We start from the raw sequence: 17,407 nt of genomic DNA, 5'->3' as shown, positions 1-17,407 counted from the left end.
ATTTAATGGGGCTTTCCCTGTGAAGGTTCAAGGCCTGTTCACAGCAAACTTTACATCTGTTCTCTTGAGTTACCTGCCTGGTGAGATCACAGACTTGTTTACCAATCAAATCTGCATCTGCTATAATCTATCAAACCAATTGATGCAAAGCTCATTTTTCCAATTTTAAACATTGAAATGTATTAATTACATATTGTAGTTTTGTTAGATGACAAATGTAAAATTGGGTGAGAAATAAACACTGAAAACAACCAGAAAAAAGTGTTTTCCTAAACATCCTTGCAAAATTTAGAGGAAAAATAGCACCTTCAGCGAATGAGTGGGAATACTGTTTGGTTTCAATAAGTTGAACCAGATTTCTTTGTGTAAAATGACAGTGGCAGAACTCAAATCTTCTTCAAATCATAGAAGTTTCCTGCTGACAGTGAAATAGGAAAAGCAGCTAACCTGAGGAGCATTGCAGAGCTTCCCTGGTCGTCTAGTGGTTTAGATTCAATCCTCTTAATACCATCCTCTGGTATCCATTCTTGATTAGGTAAATCAGAACTTCTTGCTGCTGTGGCAACTTTCAATTACTTGTTGCATGAAAACAGAAAATGCGGAGTGAAGAACGCTCTTAAAGCTCTCGGTTGGTGATTGTTGATCAGAACTGGAGAATCAGTGATGTAACTTGACAAGAACAATTACAGATACAGTTGGTGAGTGAAAGAAAGTAAGTTAAGGGCTGTGGAAAAGTTGCAACATGGAGTGATATACTGACTAAAGGGATGATAGTGCAAGGCAAAATGTTGCTGGTAATGGGATAGCTTTTTCTGCTTGCTATACAAACTGGCACAAATATCACTCCTGAGCAACCAAACACAACTGCTCTGTCAAAAAGCACGCTGGGCTGAATGGCCTCCTTCTGTGTTGTACCTTTCTATAATTGTATGTTTCTCAACACCACTAATGCTGCCTTCATTCTGCCATCTCACAACCCATTACAGCCAAATATACTTTCTTGCCTTGTGCCCTTTCCTTTTGATCTCATGACAATGAGGAAATTCAGTGAGAAGTTTTCTTGTCATTTCTATCACCAGATCTGGAACCTGCTGAATGACATTTTAAATGGTGCCAACCCTTTACTGCAGCTCAACTCATCAAACATTCACTGTTATCATTGGCCTATTCGGTATCTTCTTGCACTACATCTGCTGAACAACATTACTTTCTTGTAGCTCCACTTTCTTCACATTGAAAACCTGTCAGAAATATGCAGTTTCAAAGCTTAGCAACTTGTAAAAGATTGGAAGAGGGTGACAGTGTCTAATTGCGAATGGGAACAACTCTTGTATATTCATGCGTTCAGTATCTGGAAGAAGCAGGAAGATGAGATCCTGGTGCTTATTTATCCTGTTATCTGTGAAACCCATCGTTTCTCAATGTCCTGCATCTTTCATTCCCACTCCCTGCTTTCCAGGTCAAGCTGGCTTTCACAAATTTGGTCTGTTTGCATCAAGCAGCTCATTCACCTGCAAGCTGGAGGAGCAGAGGGAGCTGGAGGAAAAGCAGTGATAGAAGCAGAAGGAGATGCCACATGAAACTAACAGGATTTGATGTGTGTCAGTTGTGTGAGAAACGTAGCCCACTTGATAATAATTTACACCAAGTCAAACTCTGAAGAAGTAAGTTTATTTAACGGTCTTGCAAGATCGGGTGTCCTACAAGCAGGCACACCGATCAACATATTCAGTTCATGTTTATACAATACAAATCCATTTGTCCACGCCTTTATTTTACATTATTGGTTATAACGTATTATGACACTAACCTATCCTATGGTTGCTACAGTCTCCTCCTCTGTTTACTTCTCCCCCTACTCTAACTTTCTAGCCCCTAACTCTTGTTTTTGTTTTACCTTATTTGGCTCTCCATTATGTGTTTTAACTTGCAGCTGTCAGCCTTTATCTTAGTGGGGCAGTTTCTTATTCACTACATTCGTTGTTCTAACTCTTGCTGTTTCTCTGTTATCTGCCTAAGCACAATTTTTAAGTGATGTACTGTCCCAAGGTCTCCACTTACATACCCTTATCAATTCTCTTTGTCAATGATGTACTGTCTTAAGGTCTCCACATACCCTTATCAGTTCTCTTTGTCAGTGATGTACTGTCTTAAGGTCTCCACTGACATATCCTTATCAGTTCTCTTTTTCAGTGATTTCATTATGTTGTGCACAAATGACTTCTTGGTAACTTTCCACAAGCTGTAGAAACAACATTTCAGTATTTCTTATTCTCACAATTCCCCCTTTTCTTTTACTTAATCCTTGTTGTTTTCTACATACTGCGGAGGGTTCTCATATGTCCTCTCAAATCCTCTGAGCATTATTTCAGCCGCCTTTTCAATGTCTGTATCTCCGTTGATACTATCCACTTTGTCATTACCTAACAGGTATATACTTTCTTCCTGGCCTCTTTGTATTGACATCTGCTTCGTCAAAGCTGTCTCAATCAATCGCTGTGTCAGCCCTCTTACACAAGGAATAATACAACACCCGATGGCTATTAGTATTCTGACAACCATGATCAGGGAGGTAAAAACCGAGATTATCATGCCTTTCCATTTTCCAAACCAGGATTCAAGCCACCCCGTCAGGGAAGTGTCTGCTCCTGAATTTTCAGCCATCTCCTCTGCTAAAGTTGTGAACCCTTGCAGTGCTCGGGTGATTGAACCATCGGGTGCTGTGTTATTTGGGATAAATGTGCAACATTTCCCTCCTAACATTATACACACGCCTCCTTTTTCTGCTAAGATCATATCTAGAGCCAGTCGATTTTCCCAAGCCATTCTACTAGTGGCATCTAATTGTTCAGCTATACCTTTTACCGCATCTCTAGTATAATTTATAAATCTTTGTTGGTTGTAATAAATATAATTTATCCAATCTACATTTTTGTTAATCGTGACCCACCAAAACAAAGACTCGAAACCGGCGGTTATTTGGTTTCGGGCCTTGAATTCATCAGGTACCCCTCTTGGGACCCCTATGAAATCCATGTATACCTGGTCATCAAAAGAGTTCGCTATCGCTTCCCTTTTCCCCCTTTCCCTCGTTATTATCTTTTGTTTCTCAAATGCCAAGGTGAATGGTATTGCCAATTGAACAATTGCGCACGTCCCCTTCCACTGGGAGGGTAGGGTCTGTCTCAGGATTTTTCCTCCGCAATACCACCATAAATCCGCTCTGGGAACATTCAGTGATGAGTAGTTCCCTCCCCTGACTCTTCCAGTTACGTCCTCAGTCTCTATGCATGACTTCAACTCTCCCATATTTCTGGTTAGCTCCGCACCGTGTCGACGTACGCATGATGTGTGATTCACACCGGTGGCTAAAAATGAAGGGGGAGTCCTTGAATCTTCTTTCTCTAGGGGAGGGAACATTATTGACAAGGATATGCAAGTTTGAATACCCCAAGCCGTCTTATCCTGATATAGGGCTAACATGCATTCCATGCCCTTTCGGTCACGCTCCCACCCCAGCGGGAAAGGTACTACTTGAGCTATCGGTCTACCAGATGCACAAGCATAGCAATTGTTTTTGTTCAAACTTTTTACAGGTAATTTTATCCATTCTACCCAGGCATTTGTGTCCCCGTAACCGGTTTCTATCTCAATTGTCTTTCTCAGGTCCTTTACCTCTATTATTTTTACTATGTTAGGATCGTTATGAGAGGTCCCTTTTAGTTTGTTAGATGGTTTACCAATCTTATCTATTGTTATCTGAAAACAACATTTTAATTCACCTTTCTTTTTCCCTTCTCTAACTGTTACTCCAAACACCTTGTTGTCTAATTGGAAGTGGGTAATACAAAAACATCCAACCCATTTTATTTCCTGGCTACTTTTGAAAAGAAAGAGAGAAGGCACACAATATTACAGACAGTATTTCCGTGCTCGCGCCGTTATATTAAAAAAAAAGTTCGTTACTCATAGTCTTTTTAGCTTTAGTTTCAATGGTTCTTCTGTTAATTTGGTTGTCCAAGTTCCTTCCTCGGCCGGGGTTTGTATCGGCCCCTTGATTCTTGTGTAGTGGGTCCAACCTCTTTCTGCCGTTCTTATGGCTGTTTCAGTGGTTAGGAGAGTCTGGTATGGTCTTTCCCAGTTCAGTTGTAGTTTAGTCTCTTTCCATGATTTCACCAGAACCCAATCTCCTGGTTGGATCTTGTGCACTGCAAATTCGAGAGGTGGTGTCTGTGCTAACAGGCCTTGCTTCCTGAGGAATGACAATGAGGAAGACAACGCCAGTATATAGTTCTTTAGAAACGAATCTTTAGTTTCTAAGGTTGGCATCTCGCCCCTGGTTCCCATATAGGGTACTCCGAATAGCATTTCATAGGGGGACAGTCCCACATCTTTTCTAGGGGCTGTCCGAATTCTGAGTATCGCTATAGGTAAGCATTTTGTCCAGGGTAACCTTGTTTCAAGTATCAGTTTGGACAGGTGTTTCTTTAAGGTCTGATTCATTCTTTCCACCCGCCCTGAAGAGGGAGGGTGCCAAGGGGTATGGAAGTCCCATTGGATTCCCAATCCCCTAAAAATTTCTTGTAATAGCTTCGAGGTAAAATGACTTCCTTGGTCTGAAGTGCTGTGGCTGCCACAGCTTGCACACACTCTGGCCATCCCTTTTAGCTATTTCATTGTGGTTTCTGCCACTTAAAATCAAAGCTCAGCAAAGCTACTATTCTTAACTTGGCTATATTTCCCATTAAGCATAGTGCCATGCCTTTCTGCTCACTTCCACATTCCCCCCTTTTATCATTCTATGATAACCTTCTCTCTCTACTGATCAACTTATATATGATTATATATATATTCACTAGGATTATGTGGATCCATTTACTCAAATAACATTTAAACAGTATAATATAAAAGCAAATATAAAAAACTCAGCAACTGCTGAATCAGAAGGGTAGGCTGAGCCACCCTCGAACAAGGGGGCGTGTATTAGCCTGGTCGGTATGTTTTTCATTCTAACTTTGTCATGTCTGGGTGATAAGAAGAGTGCTGTTGAAGTATAATGTCTCTCTCTCTCTCTCTCTCTCTCTCTCGCTGTACCAGCTGCAAGGCCAAGTTGCCTCTGCAGCCCTGAAGTTATGAAGTCATTTCTGATAAGCTGTCCCTCCCTACAGCACTGAAGCTAGCTTGTTAGCAGTACATGACTGATTAATTGTTTCAGGGTAGGCTGAGCCACCCTCTAACAAGGGGGCGTGTATTAGCCTGGTCGGTATGTTTTTCATTCTAACTTTTCCCTAGGATTGTCATGTCTGGGTGATAAGAAGAGTGCTGTTGAAGTACAATGTCTCTCTCTCTCTCTCTCTCTCGCTGTACCAGCTGCAAGGCCAAGTTGCCTCTGCAGCCCTGAAGTTATGAAGTCAGCTAGCTTGTTAGCAATACATGACTGATTAATTGTTTCATCTTAAATGTTCCCATGTAATTCTGTTCTTAAAAATTCTAAAATCTAAATTCTGTTCTCACAGTCCCCCTTTTGATTCTTCAAAACCTGTGTAAAAATTATTCTCTTGATCCCACCTAGGTGCCTTTAATGGTCTCTATTTGTCTAGAAACAGCCTTCAACACCCAGAGGGGTCGCACTCAATACGTCGCCTGCTTGTGCCATAAGAGGGGCCTGCGGTAACTCTGTAAAGGCATACGTTTTGCAGGGGCTTCAACTACTTGTTACAACAATGCCTTTTACTATCAGATTTCTAAGGTCTTTCATCTGGCCCCTATGGCCGATATTATTGTTCTGCCACTGCGGGTCTTGATTAGGGTATTTTTGTTCAGCTGGTTCGTTTCCCCCTACCCCGGGAGGGTTTTCTCTTTCCCAAATTTTCAGGGGTCTTCTACGAGGACTTTCATTTCCTTTTTAAACACTCTTACCTCTCCTGACGTTAATGGTGCACTAACAAATCCAATTTCATTATTTCCTATTGGTACCTCTCTCAAGGGCATCATTGTCTTAGGAGACTCTCTGTCTCTATCGTCGTCGTTATCGTCGGGTTTAGGGGTGGTTCTTCTTGCTGTCATATTTGGGTCTTTTTCTCCTTGGTTTTTGACTCTAAATCCCAATACTCCAACATCCGTCCCAATGGACTTTCTGGAGGGATGTTGCCGGCAGACTTTCCTTGTCTCCCATCGTCTTCCTTTTTAGACGATTTATTTCCCATGGTTAACTGAAGGGTCTTATACCCGGCAGTATTCACCTCCTAACTGAAGGGTCTTGTACCCTACGGTATTCACCTCCGAGCTGAAGGGTCTTATACCTTACGGTATTCACCTCCGAACTGAAGGGTCTTATACCATACAGTACTCACCTCCTAGCTGAAGGGTCTTATACTGCCCCACAGTATTCACCTCCTAACTGAAGGGTCTTGTACCTTACGGTATTCACCTCCTAGCTGAAGGGTCTTATACCTTACGGTATTCACCTCCTAACTGAAGGGTCTTATACCCTACGGTACTCACCTCCTAGCTGAAGGGTCTTATACTGCCCCACAGTATTCACCTCCTAACTGAAGGGTCTTGTACCCTACGGTACTCACCTCCTAGTTGAAGGGTCTTATACTGCAGTACTTAGAAGGTCTTATCCTACAGTTAACCAGTATTCACCTCCTAACTGAAGGGTCTTATACCTTACGGTATTCACCTCCTAGCTGAAGGGTCTTATACTGCTCCACAGTATTCACCTCCTAACTGAAGGGTCTTGTACCCTACGGTATTCACCTCCTAGCTGAAGGGTCTTATACCTTACGGTATTCACCTCCTAACTGAAGGGTCTTATACCATACAGTACTCACCTCCTAGCTGAAGGGTCTTATACTGCCCCACAGTATTCACCTCCTAACTGAAGGGTCTTGTACCCCACGGTATTCACCTCCTAGCTGAAGGGTCTTATACCTTACGGTATTCACCTCCGAACTGAAGGGTCTTATACCATACAGTACTCACCTCCTAGCTGAAGGGTCTTATACTGCAGGACTGTAAAATTCACTCCTCAAGGACATTTGCTACTGAGAAGGTCTTATCCTACAGTTAACCATAAGTCACCAAGATAATACTTAAAAGTCGTTTTTCTTACCTTGGTCCGTGCACGGAGTTGCCTGACTTCACGTGTGTACCTGCCGCACTAAATACTCGTTCAGAGTGACTTCCCTAGGATCATTTTCAGTCGATTACTCGGGTCCGCTACCAACGAGAGAAACGAGACCGTTTTTAAATTAACGGGACACGTCTTCTCGTCTGTCGTCGGCCGCGGTCCCGGCAATGATGAAGAGATCCCGGACGAGCCCCCAATTGTGAGAAACGTAGCCCACTTGATAATAATTTACACCAAGTCAAACTCTGAAGAAGTACGTTTATTTAACGGTCTTGCAAGATCGGGTGTCCTACAAGCAGGCACACCGATCAACATATTCAGTTCATGTTTATACAATACAAATCCATTTGTCCACGCCTTTATTTTACATTATTGGTTATAACGTATTATGACACTAACCTATCCTATGGTTGCTAGTCTCCTCCTCTGTTTACTTCTCCCCCTACTCTAACTTTCTAGCCCCTAACTCTTGTTTTTGTTTTACCTTATTTGGCTCTCCATTATGTGTTTTAACTTGCAGCTGTCAGCCTTTATCTTAGTGGGGCAGTTTCTTATTCACTACATCCGTTGTTCTAACTCTTGCTGTTTCTCTGTTATCTGCCTAAGCACAATTTTTAAGTGATGTACTGTCCCAAGGTCTCCACTTACATACCCTTATCAATTCTCTTTGTCAGTGATGTACTGTCTTAAGGTCTCCACTGACATATCCTTATCAGTTCTCTTTTTCAGTGATTTCATTATGTTGTGCACAAATGACTTCTTGGTAACTTTCCACAAGCTGTAGAAACAACATTTCAATATTTCTTATTCTCACAGTACCCAGAATCGAACCCGGGTTCCTGGAGCTGTGAGGCTGCAGTGCTAACCACTGCGCCACTGTGCCGCCCACAAAGCAACCCACTTGATTGGCATCCAATCTACAAACATTCACTCCCTCCACCACTGACACACAGTGGCAGCAGTGTGTACCATCTAATAGATGCACTGGAGGAAATTAGTGAACCAGGTGGGTTTTTCGGACAATCCGTAGTTTCATGGTCACCAGTATTGATCCTCGCTTTTTAATTGCAGTGGTGGGATTTGAATTCATGTCTCAGCATCATTAGTCCAGGCCTCTGGATTACTAGTTCAATAACAGAACCACTATTGTACAGCACCCCCACTCTGCTCCATCTCCTCCAATGAGGAGAGGTTGAGTAGACTAGGCCTATATTCCCTGAGGTTTAGAAGAAGGAGATGTGATCTGACTGAAACATCAATTGTTAAGGGACTTGACCGGGTCGATACTGAGAAAATGTTTCACCTGGCTGGGGAATCGAGACAGTCTCAGGATAAGGGATCAGCCATTTAGGACTGAAATGAGGAGAAATTTCTTCACTGAAAGGGTTGTGAATCTTTGGAATTGTCTTCCCCAGGGAGCAGTGGATGCTCAGTCATTGAGTATATTTAAGACAGAGATTGACAGATTTTTGGGTATTACGGTAATTAAGGGATATGGGATAGTGTGGGAAGGTGGAGTTGAGGTAGATGATCAGCCATGATCTGGGTGAATGGCAGAGCAGGCTCGAAGGGCCGAATGGCCTCCTCCAGCTCCTATTTCTTATGTTCATTAAACCTCAGTCTGGTTCCTCTCGAGCTGCTGAGTGAGTGAATTAAATCTTTCTCGACAAATCACCAAGATACCAGATGACAAGTCATACCCGAAACATCATTTATTGGTTACAAATCACAACTTAGTTAAATCTGGACACACAGACACTTTATAAACATGGATAAACACATTTAAATGTAATCAGAGTTATCCAGCAGTTCAGCACTGATAGGGAGAGTATTTCACAAAACAAGTAACAAAGATTAACCAGACGATTCAGTGATTGACTGTAAATCAACACTAATGGATGCTGAGTATTAATTACAGCAGGGACCGGAGTCTGAGCTTATAAATTGGTGAGTTTACTTGAAGAGTAATTCCTTCACTATCTGACACGTTAACAGTTGTGAACAGCCTGTCTGTCCAACAGCTCCAGTCTACGAGTGCTTAGAAACACACAGAGCTTAAACAGCCTCATTCTTGAGCTAAAGAACAGACTTTCTCCTGTCAATATAGAGTTACAGGATTGGCCTGTGATCTGTTTATTGTTCATCTTTTGTTCAGTACATTTACTGAGTGGATTTAAATTGAAAATGAGGTTTGAAGACATGATGGTCTATTCACACATGAATGAGAGATGCTGTGGGGCAGACGCTCAGTCCAAGAGGAGCAACTGACATCAGAAATAAACCCCAACTGTCAGAATGAACATGGTTCAGTCTGGATATGATTAACAGCAGCAACAGCAGAATCCAACCCCTGTAATTATCTGTGAACTCGCTGGTGTCTCAGCAGATAGGATGGCTGAGTGAATCCCTTCCTACACACGGAGCAGATGAATGACCTCTCCCCAGTGTGACTGAACTGGTGTGTCACCAGGTGGGATGACTGAGTAAATCTCTTCCGACACACGGAGCAGGTGAATGGCCGCTCCCCAGTGTGAACTCGCTGGTGCCTCAGCCGAGCGGATGAATTAGCAAATCCCTTCCCACACTCAGAGCAGGTGAATGGCCTCTCCCCAGTGTGAACTCACTGGTGTTTCACCAGCTTGGATGAAGTAGTGAATCCCTTCCCACACTCAGAGCAGGTGAATGGCCTCTCCCCAGTGTGAACTCGCTGGTGTATCAGCAGGGTGGATGAATGAGTGAAACCCTCCCCACAATCAGAGCAGGTGAATGGCCTCTCCCCAGTGTGAATTCGTTGATGTGCCAGCAGGTTCCATGACAGAGAGAATCTCTTCCCTCACTCAGAGCAGGTGAATGGCCTCTCCCCAGTGTGAACTCGCTGGTGCGTCAGTAGGGCGGATGAATGAATGAATCCCTTCCCACACTCAGTGCAGGTGAATGGCCTCTCCCCATTATGTACTCGCTGGTGTGTGAGTAGGGCGGATGAATGAATGAATCCCTTCCCACACTCAGTACAGGTGAACGGCCTCTCCCCAGTGTGAATTCGCTGGTGTGTCAGCAGGTTTGATAACTGAGTGAATCCCTTCCCACATTCTGTGCAGGTGAACGGCCTCTCTCCAGTGTGAACTCGCTGGTGTGTCAGCAGCTTTGATGACTGAGTAAATCCCTTCCCACACTCAGAGCAGGTGAACGGCCGCTCCCCAGTGTGAACTCGCTGATGCATCAGCAGGGTGGATGAATAAGTGAAACCCTCCCCACAATCAGAGCAGGTGAATGGCCTCTCCCCAGTGTGAATCCGTTGATGTGCCAGCAGGTTCCATGACAGAGAGAATCTCTTCCCACACTCAGAGCAGGTGAACGGCCTCTCCCCAGTGTGAACTCGCTGGTGTTTTAGTAGGGCAGATGAATGAATGAATCCCTTCCCACACTCAGTGCAGGTGAACGGCCTCTCCTCAGTGTGGATTCGCTGGTGTGTCAGCAGGTTTGAGAACTGAGTGAATCCCTTCCCACACTCAGTGCAGGTGAATGGCCTCTCCCCAGTATGAACTCGCTGGTGTGCGAGTAGGGAGGACGACTGAGTGAATCCCTTCCCACACTCAGTGCAGATGAACGGCCTCTCCTCAGTTTGACTGTGTCGATGAGTTTCCAGCTCAGATGTGTAATTTAATTCTTTCTCACGGTCCCCACATTTCCACAGCTTCTCCCCAGTCTGACTACACTTGTGTATCGACAGGCCAGCTGATCGGCTGAAGCCCCGTCCACACACAGAACACGTGTACGGTTTCTCCACACTTTTTGCTTCCATGATCAAAGGCCGATGATATTCAGATCCTGATGAATCGAGTGACTGTCACATCTTGAGGTGATGTTTGAGTTTCCTTCCGCAAATCCTCCCTTTCTAATACCCTGTAACATGAAGTTACAACAGGAAAAAGGGAGTGAGAGAGAACCCACAAAAACACAAAGACAAGTTGTGAAATTGAGCTGAATGAATCTGGTAATTTGTGGGACCAGAACAGAGAGTGGGCGGGGCTTCAGGGTCCCAGTGAGCAGGAGAGAAAATCATTGACTCATTAATTTTATTCTCACTCTGCACACAGGGGCTGGAGAACTGAACCCAGCCACAGTAGAGGAAGGGAGAAAACTGGCAGAGGAGGAAAGAAATGGTGCAGATGGTGTCATGGGTTTGGATTTCAGCACAGGGAGGAGGGAGAGTGTGTGGGACTGCGATTGACAGCTTTGGGGAAACAAGAGAGGAATAAAATGTTCCATAGGATCTCGAATTGTCTGTTCTGAATTTCTATCCTGTACTGACTGTGATGACTTTTATTACCTCCTTTTACAGGGTATTAGGAGAGGATTTACACACATTGATTTGATGCTCACTCTGCACACAGGGGCTTTCGCACCATCTCTCCTGAAGGTGCTGGGGTCACTGTTTACATCCCACTGAACTGTAAGAAAGAATATCTTATTAGATGATATTAAAGATAGTATTATATTATAATAATATAACGAGAGGCCGTTCACCTGCTCCATCTGTGGGAAGGAATTTAATCGATATCCAAAATGCTGAGACACCAGTGAGTTCACAAGTGACTGTAGCTGTTGCATTCTGTAATTATTGCTGCTGTTAATCACATCCAGGACTGAACCATATTCATTCTGACAGTGGGGTTTATATCTGCTGTGTTAATATTCTTTATAGCTGGGGTGGAGTTTAATATTCCAGCAACTGATTTGCTTTACTTTGTAACTTTTACTCTTCAAATAAAGTAGCTCCCTTTGGGCTATTCTCAGGGTTTTGTGGGATGAAACCAAACAGTGATTTACTTGTACTTTTGGCAATTTTGTATATTATATTCACTGCTCACAATGAGATCTGTTCTACATTGGGAAGACCAAACACAGATAGGGTGATCACTTTGAGAAACATCTCCATTCAGTCTGAAAGCATGTTCCTGGGTTTCCAGTCACTTCCCATTTTAATTCTCCGTCCCACTCCCACTCTGACCTCGGCCTCCTGCCCTGTTCCAATGAAGCTCAATGGGAGCTCGAGGAACAGGACTTGACAACCTTCCGGACTCAACATTGAGTTCAGCAGTTTCTGTAACAACAGACAGTTGTCAGGATCTGGAACGCTCCACCTGAAAAAGGTGGTTGAACCTGATTCTATCAGTCATTTTAAAAGGGAGTTGACAGGTATTTGAGAATGAGGAACTTACAGGCTTACAAACACCAAGTGGGTGTGTGGGACTAAGCACAACTGCTCTTTCAAAGGGCCAGCACAAGCACAAAGGGTTGAATGGCCTCCTTCTGTGCTGTAAATTTCTATGATTCTAGGAGTTGGCCATTTAGCCCCTCGAGCCTGTTCCACCAGGAAATGAGATCATGGTTGATCTGTGATCTAACTCTATATACCCGACTTTGTCCCATTTCCATTAATACCTTTGGTTAACAAAGATCTATCAATGTCAGATTTAACATTAACATTGATCTCGCATCAAGTGCTGTTTGTGGAAGAGAGTTTCAAATTTCTACCACCTTTTGTGTGTAGAAATGTTTCCTAACTTCACTCCTGAAAGGTCTGGCTCTAACTTTTACTCTACGCCTCTTAGTTCGACACTCCAGAACATCCAGCCCATGGGCCAGAATCCAGCCTGTCAATGGTATCCATCGCACCTGACAATGGTTACAGCTCCTTTACCAACATGGCGGAGACACATCACTGCACACGTCCTCCTTTACCAAGATGACAGACAAGCTTCCGTACCTGATATTTTGGCTCCTTTAGTGAGATGGCGGTGCGCGGGCTGAGCTGCTTCTCTGCTGGCGCTTCCCGCCCAAACTCCATATCCAGTGCAGCCTTCCTGGACGTGAGCTCAGGACCCAGGCCAAGCACTGGCTCTGCCTGCGTATGTACTCAGCCTGGGCCTCAGGCTCTTCATCACCATCTGAGGAGGTGCAGGCCCAGCAGCAAGGTGCAGTGGTAACCAGGCCCTGGGAGCAGGCTGCCGGGGTGACCGGGCCCTGGGAGCAGGGTGCCAGGGTGACCGGGCCCTGGGAGCGGAGCAGAGAGACAGAGGCCGGCAGACATGGAGCGAGAGAGAGAGAGCGGGGGAGGGAGGGAGAGGGAGAGGGAGCGGGGGAGGGAGCGGGGGAGGGAGCGGGGGAGGGAGCGGGGGAGGGAGCGGGGGAGGGAGCGGGGGCGGGGGAGGGAGCGGGGGAGGGGGCGGGGGAGGGAGAGGGAGAGGGAGCGGGAGAGGGGGAGGGAGCGGGGGAGGGAGAGGGAGAGGGAGCGGGAGAGGGAGCGGGAGAGGGAGCGGGGGAGGGAGCGGGGGAGGGAGCGGGGGAGGGAGCGGGGGAGGGAGCGGGGGAGGGAGCGGGGGCGGGGGAGGGAGCGGGGGAGGGGGCGGGGGAGGGAGAGGGAGAGGGAGCGGGAGAGGGGGAGGGAGCGGGGGAGGGAGAGGGAGAGGGAGCGGGAGAGGGAGCGGGAGAGGGAGCGGGAGAGAGAGCGGGAGAGAGAGCGGGAGAGAGAGCGGGAGAGAGAGCGGGAGAGAGCGCGTGAGAGCGCGCGGGAGAGAGAGCGGGAGAGAGAGCGGGAGAGAGAGCGGGAGAGAGAGCGGGACAGAGAGCGGGAGAGCGGGAGAGAGAGCGGGAGAGAGAGCGGGAGAGAGAGCGGGAGAGAGAGCGGGAGAGAGAGCGGGAGAGGGAGCGGGAGAGGGAGCGGGAGAGGGAGCGGGAGAGGGAGAGAGAGCGGGAGAGAGAGCGGGAGAGGGAGAGAGAGCGGGAGAGGGAGAGAGAGCGGGAGAGGGAGAGAGAGCGGGAGAGGGAGAGGGAGAGAGAGCGGGAGAGGGAGAGGGAGAGAGAGCGGGAGAGGGAGAGGGAGAGAGAGCGGGAGAGGGAGAGGGAGAGAGAGCGGGAGAGGGAGAGAGAGCGGGAGAGGGAGAGGGAGAGAGAGCGGGAGAGGGAGAGAGAGCGGGAGAGGGAGAGAGAGCGGGAGAGGGAGAGAGAGCGGGAGAGGGAGAGAGAGCGGGAGAGGGAGAGAGAGCGGGAGAGGGAGAGAGAGCGGGAGAGGGAGAGGGAGCGGGAGAGGGAGAGGGAGCGGGAGAGGGAGAGGGAGCGGGAGAGGGAGAGGGAGAGGGAGAGAGAGCGGGAGAGGGAGAGAGAGCGGGAGAGGGAGAGGGAGAGGGAGAGAGAGCGGGAGAGGGAGAGGGAGAGAGAGCGGGAGAGGGAGAGGGAGAGAGAGCGGGAGAGGGAGAGAGAGCGGGAGAGGGAGAGAGAGCGGGAGAGGGAGAGGGAGAGAGAGCGGGAGAGGGAGAGAGAGCGGGAGAGGGAGAGAGAGCGGGAGAGGGAGAGAGAGCGGGAGAGGGAGAGAGAGCGGGAGAGGGAGAGAGCGCGGGAGAGGGAGAGAGCGCGGGAGAGGGAGAGAGCGCGGGAGAGGGAGAGAGCGCGGGAGAGGGAGAGAGCGCGGGAGAGGGAGAGAGCGCGGGAGAGGGAGAGAGCGCGGGAGAGGGAGAGAGCGCGGGAGAGGGAGAGAGCGCGGGAGAGGGAGAGAGCGCGGGAGAGGGAGAGAGCGCGGGAGAGGGAGAGAGCGCGGGAGAGGGAGAGAGCGCGGGAGAGGGAGAGAGAGCAGGAGAGGGAGAGAGAGAGAGCGGGAGAGGGAGAGAGAGAGAGAGAGAGCGGGAGAGGGAGAGAGAGAGAGCGGGAGAGGGAGAGAGACAGAGCGGGAGAGGGAGAGAGAGAGAGCGGGAGAGGGAGAGAGAGAGAGCGGGAGAGGGAGAGAGAGCGGGAGAGGGAGAGAGAGCGGGAGAGGGAGAGAGAGAGAGAGAGCGGGAGAGAGAGAAAGCGCGGGGATATGGGGAAGAGAGAGAGAGCGGTGGGGGGGGGGGGGAAAGAGAGAGAACGGGGGAGAGCGCGCGGGGGGGAGAGAGAGAGAGAGAGCGAGAGAGAGACGCAGTGGTTAGAACTGCAGCCTCACAGCTCCAGGGTCCTGGCTTCGATTCTGGGTACTGCCTTTGCAGAGTTTGCAAGTTCTCCCTGTGACCGCGTGGGTTTTCGCTGGGTGCTCCGGTTTCCGCCCACAGCCAAAGACTTGCAGGTTGATAGGTAAGTTGGCCATTGTAAATTGCCGCTGGTGTAGGTAGGTGGTAGGGAATATGGGGTTACTGTAGGGTTAGTGTCAATGGGTGGTTGTTGCTTGGCACAGACTCGGTGGGCCAAAGGGCCCGTTTCAGTGCTGTATCTCTAAATAAAATAGAGAGAGCAGGAGACAGGGAGAGTGCGAGATCAAGATCTCTCCTCACAAATGGAATCTATCTGGAATTCTCTGCATCGCTACATCAAGTGTGCAGGCAGACAATGTCTGCTACTGCAAGCAAAAACCATGCCAGGTAACTCACTAAATCAGTGTTCAACATAGAGTTGGGAAAGTAAGTTAATACATTAGTTTCCTCATTTAAAGCTTATTCACAAAAATGCACATTATTGTTATTTTGATGAACAGTAAAATAAATTTCTAATACGTTTACCTTTCCGAAAGTTGTTCACCTCCAGCCCCCTATGTAGGACAACATTTAGAATGTTGCCCCTAATGCATAAAGGCTGGACACTCCTGATCTATACTATCAGTTCTAACATCCTGAAAATTTCCAGGTTGTCAGAAGGGATAGAGAGAGGCAATAAATGCTTAATGGCACAGATCTAAAGAGCGTGCAGGGACAGAGGGACCTGGGGGTTTATATGTATAGATCATTGAAGGTGGCAGGACATATTGAGAACAGTTAGCAAATAATATGGGATTTTGGGCTTGATAAATAGAGGTATTGAGTGCAAAAGCAGGGAAGTTAAGGGGAACTTTTATAAAACTCTGGTTCATCCAGTTCTGATCACCACACTTTAGGAAGGATGGGAAGGTCCTTGAGAGGGTGTCGAGGAGATTTACCAGAATGGTTCCAGGGATGAGGGAATTTAGCTACAAGGAGAAGCTGGGATTGTTCTCCTTGGAACGCGGGACTGGGAGCTACTTACTGGGGGTGTGGAGGCCAACACCGGATATTTCTGAAGCCTCCCTGCACATCCACCAGCTTCATTCCTCCCCTGCACTCGGCGATTTCTCACCCACTGAGGATCTGACACGACTGCTTCCGTCCAGCTCGAGCACCTTCACTGCCTTTGATTCTGTGAGCAACTCGTGCAATAAAACAAAAGCAAAGTCCTGCAGATGCTGGAAATCTGAGAGAAAAGGAGAAAATGCTGGAAATACTCAGCAGGTCTCTGTGAAGAGAGAAACATATTTAATGTTTCAGGCACATCAAACAGCTGGTGCCTGCAGCCTGGAACTCGGAGTGCGAGGAGGAAGAATGAGGAGAGACAATATAGTCCAACACTCACAGCAACCTACAATCCACCGACATTACCGGGATAGGGAGACAGAGTTTAGAAACACTCAGCAACACAACTCCAGTAAAAGATCCCAGGAGGAAAAGGGGGAGCAGTGTGTGTACCTGCCCTGATATCCCCCTCCCCAGGCCTGTCAGTCAAACCCCCCACTCCTCCCAGTCCACAGCTCAGCCTATCAGCTTCCTGCACCTTGAGCCAGCCCTGCCCAGGTGTGGCCCAGTCCAAGGGGAGTCTTTGTGGAACCAGGGAGTGGGGGAGGGGGGACCTCCTGCCCTGTGCTGTGTCCCAAATGGTTCCTCCCCTCCCCCAGGCCCCTTTATAACTGAGCTCAGTTTCCCGCAGCTGCCGCCCGCTCGGTGCAAACACAGGACCGGGAGTTTGTTATTGGGGGTGTTGAGGCCTACACCGGGTGTTTCTTAAGCCTCCCCGCCCACCAGCCGCCACTTACCGGCTGCAGAACCGTCTCTCCGCCGCCTTCACCCTCTGGCTTCAAACACTGGTCCGCAATGCGCCTGCGCACCCGGGACTTAACCTCTGAGCTCACAATATCCAGTTGATTGACTGCAACTCCGGACCAATAGGAAAAGGGGGCGGGACAGGAGGACAGATTCTGCGCAGTTCCTCCCTCATTTGCTTCTCTTTGAAAGCCCGAGGATGAATCCATCAGCATCCGGGACCTGTCAGCCCGCAGCTCCATTAGTTCCTTTTCATAAAACTGTCTCATTCCCTTTGAAATGTTTCAATTAAACCTGCCTCCACCACACTCTCAGACAGTGCATTCCACACATTAACCACTCGCTGGCTGGAAAAGTTTTTCCTCATGTTATTTTTGTTTCTCTTCCCAATTACTTTAAATCTGTTCCCTCGCGTCCT

At 47.6% G+C, this 17,407-nt stretch overlaps 1 pseudogene; it reads right to left on the bottom strand.

The window, feature by feature from the left end:
• Window positions 1-9,424: 9,424 nt before the first annotated feature.
• LOC137348849 (zinc finger protein 229-like) lies at window positions 9,425-10,937 on the bottom strand (annotated as a pseudogene).
• Window positions 10,938-17,407: the final 6,470 nt, after the last annotated feature.

The sequence above is a fragment of the Heterodontus francisci genome, chromosome 34, assembly GCF_036365525.1.
Source record: "Heterodontus francisci isolate sHetFra1 chromosome 34, sHetFra1.hap1, whole genome shotgun sequence".
NCBI classification, from domain to species: domain Eukaryota; kingdom Metazoa; phylum Chordata; class Chondrichthyes; order Heterodontiformes; family Heterodontidae; genus Heterodontus; species Heterodontus francisci.
This window is presented reverse-complemented; position numbering and strand designations above follow the sequence as displayed.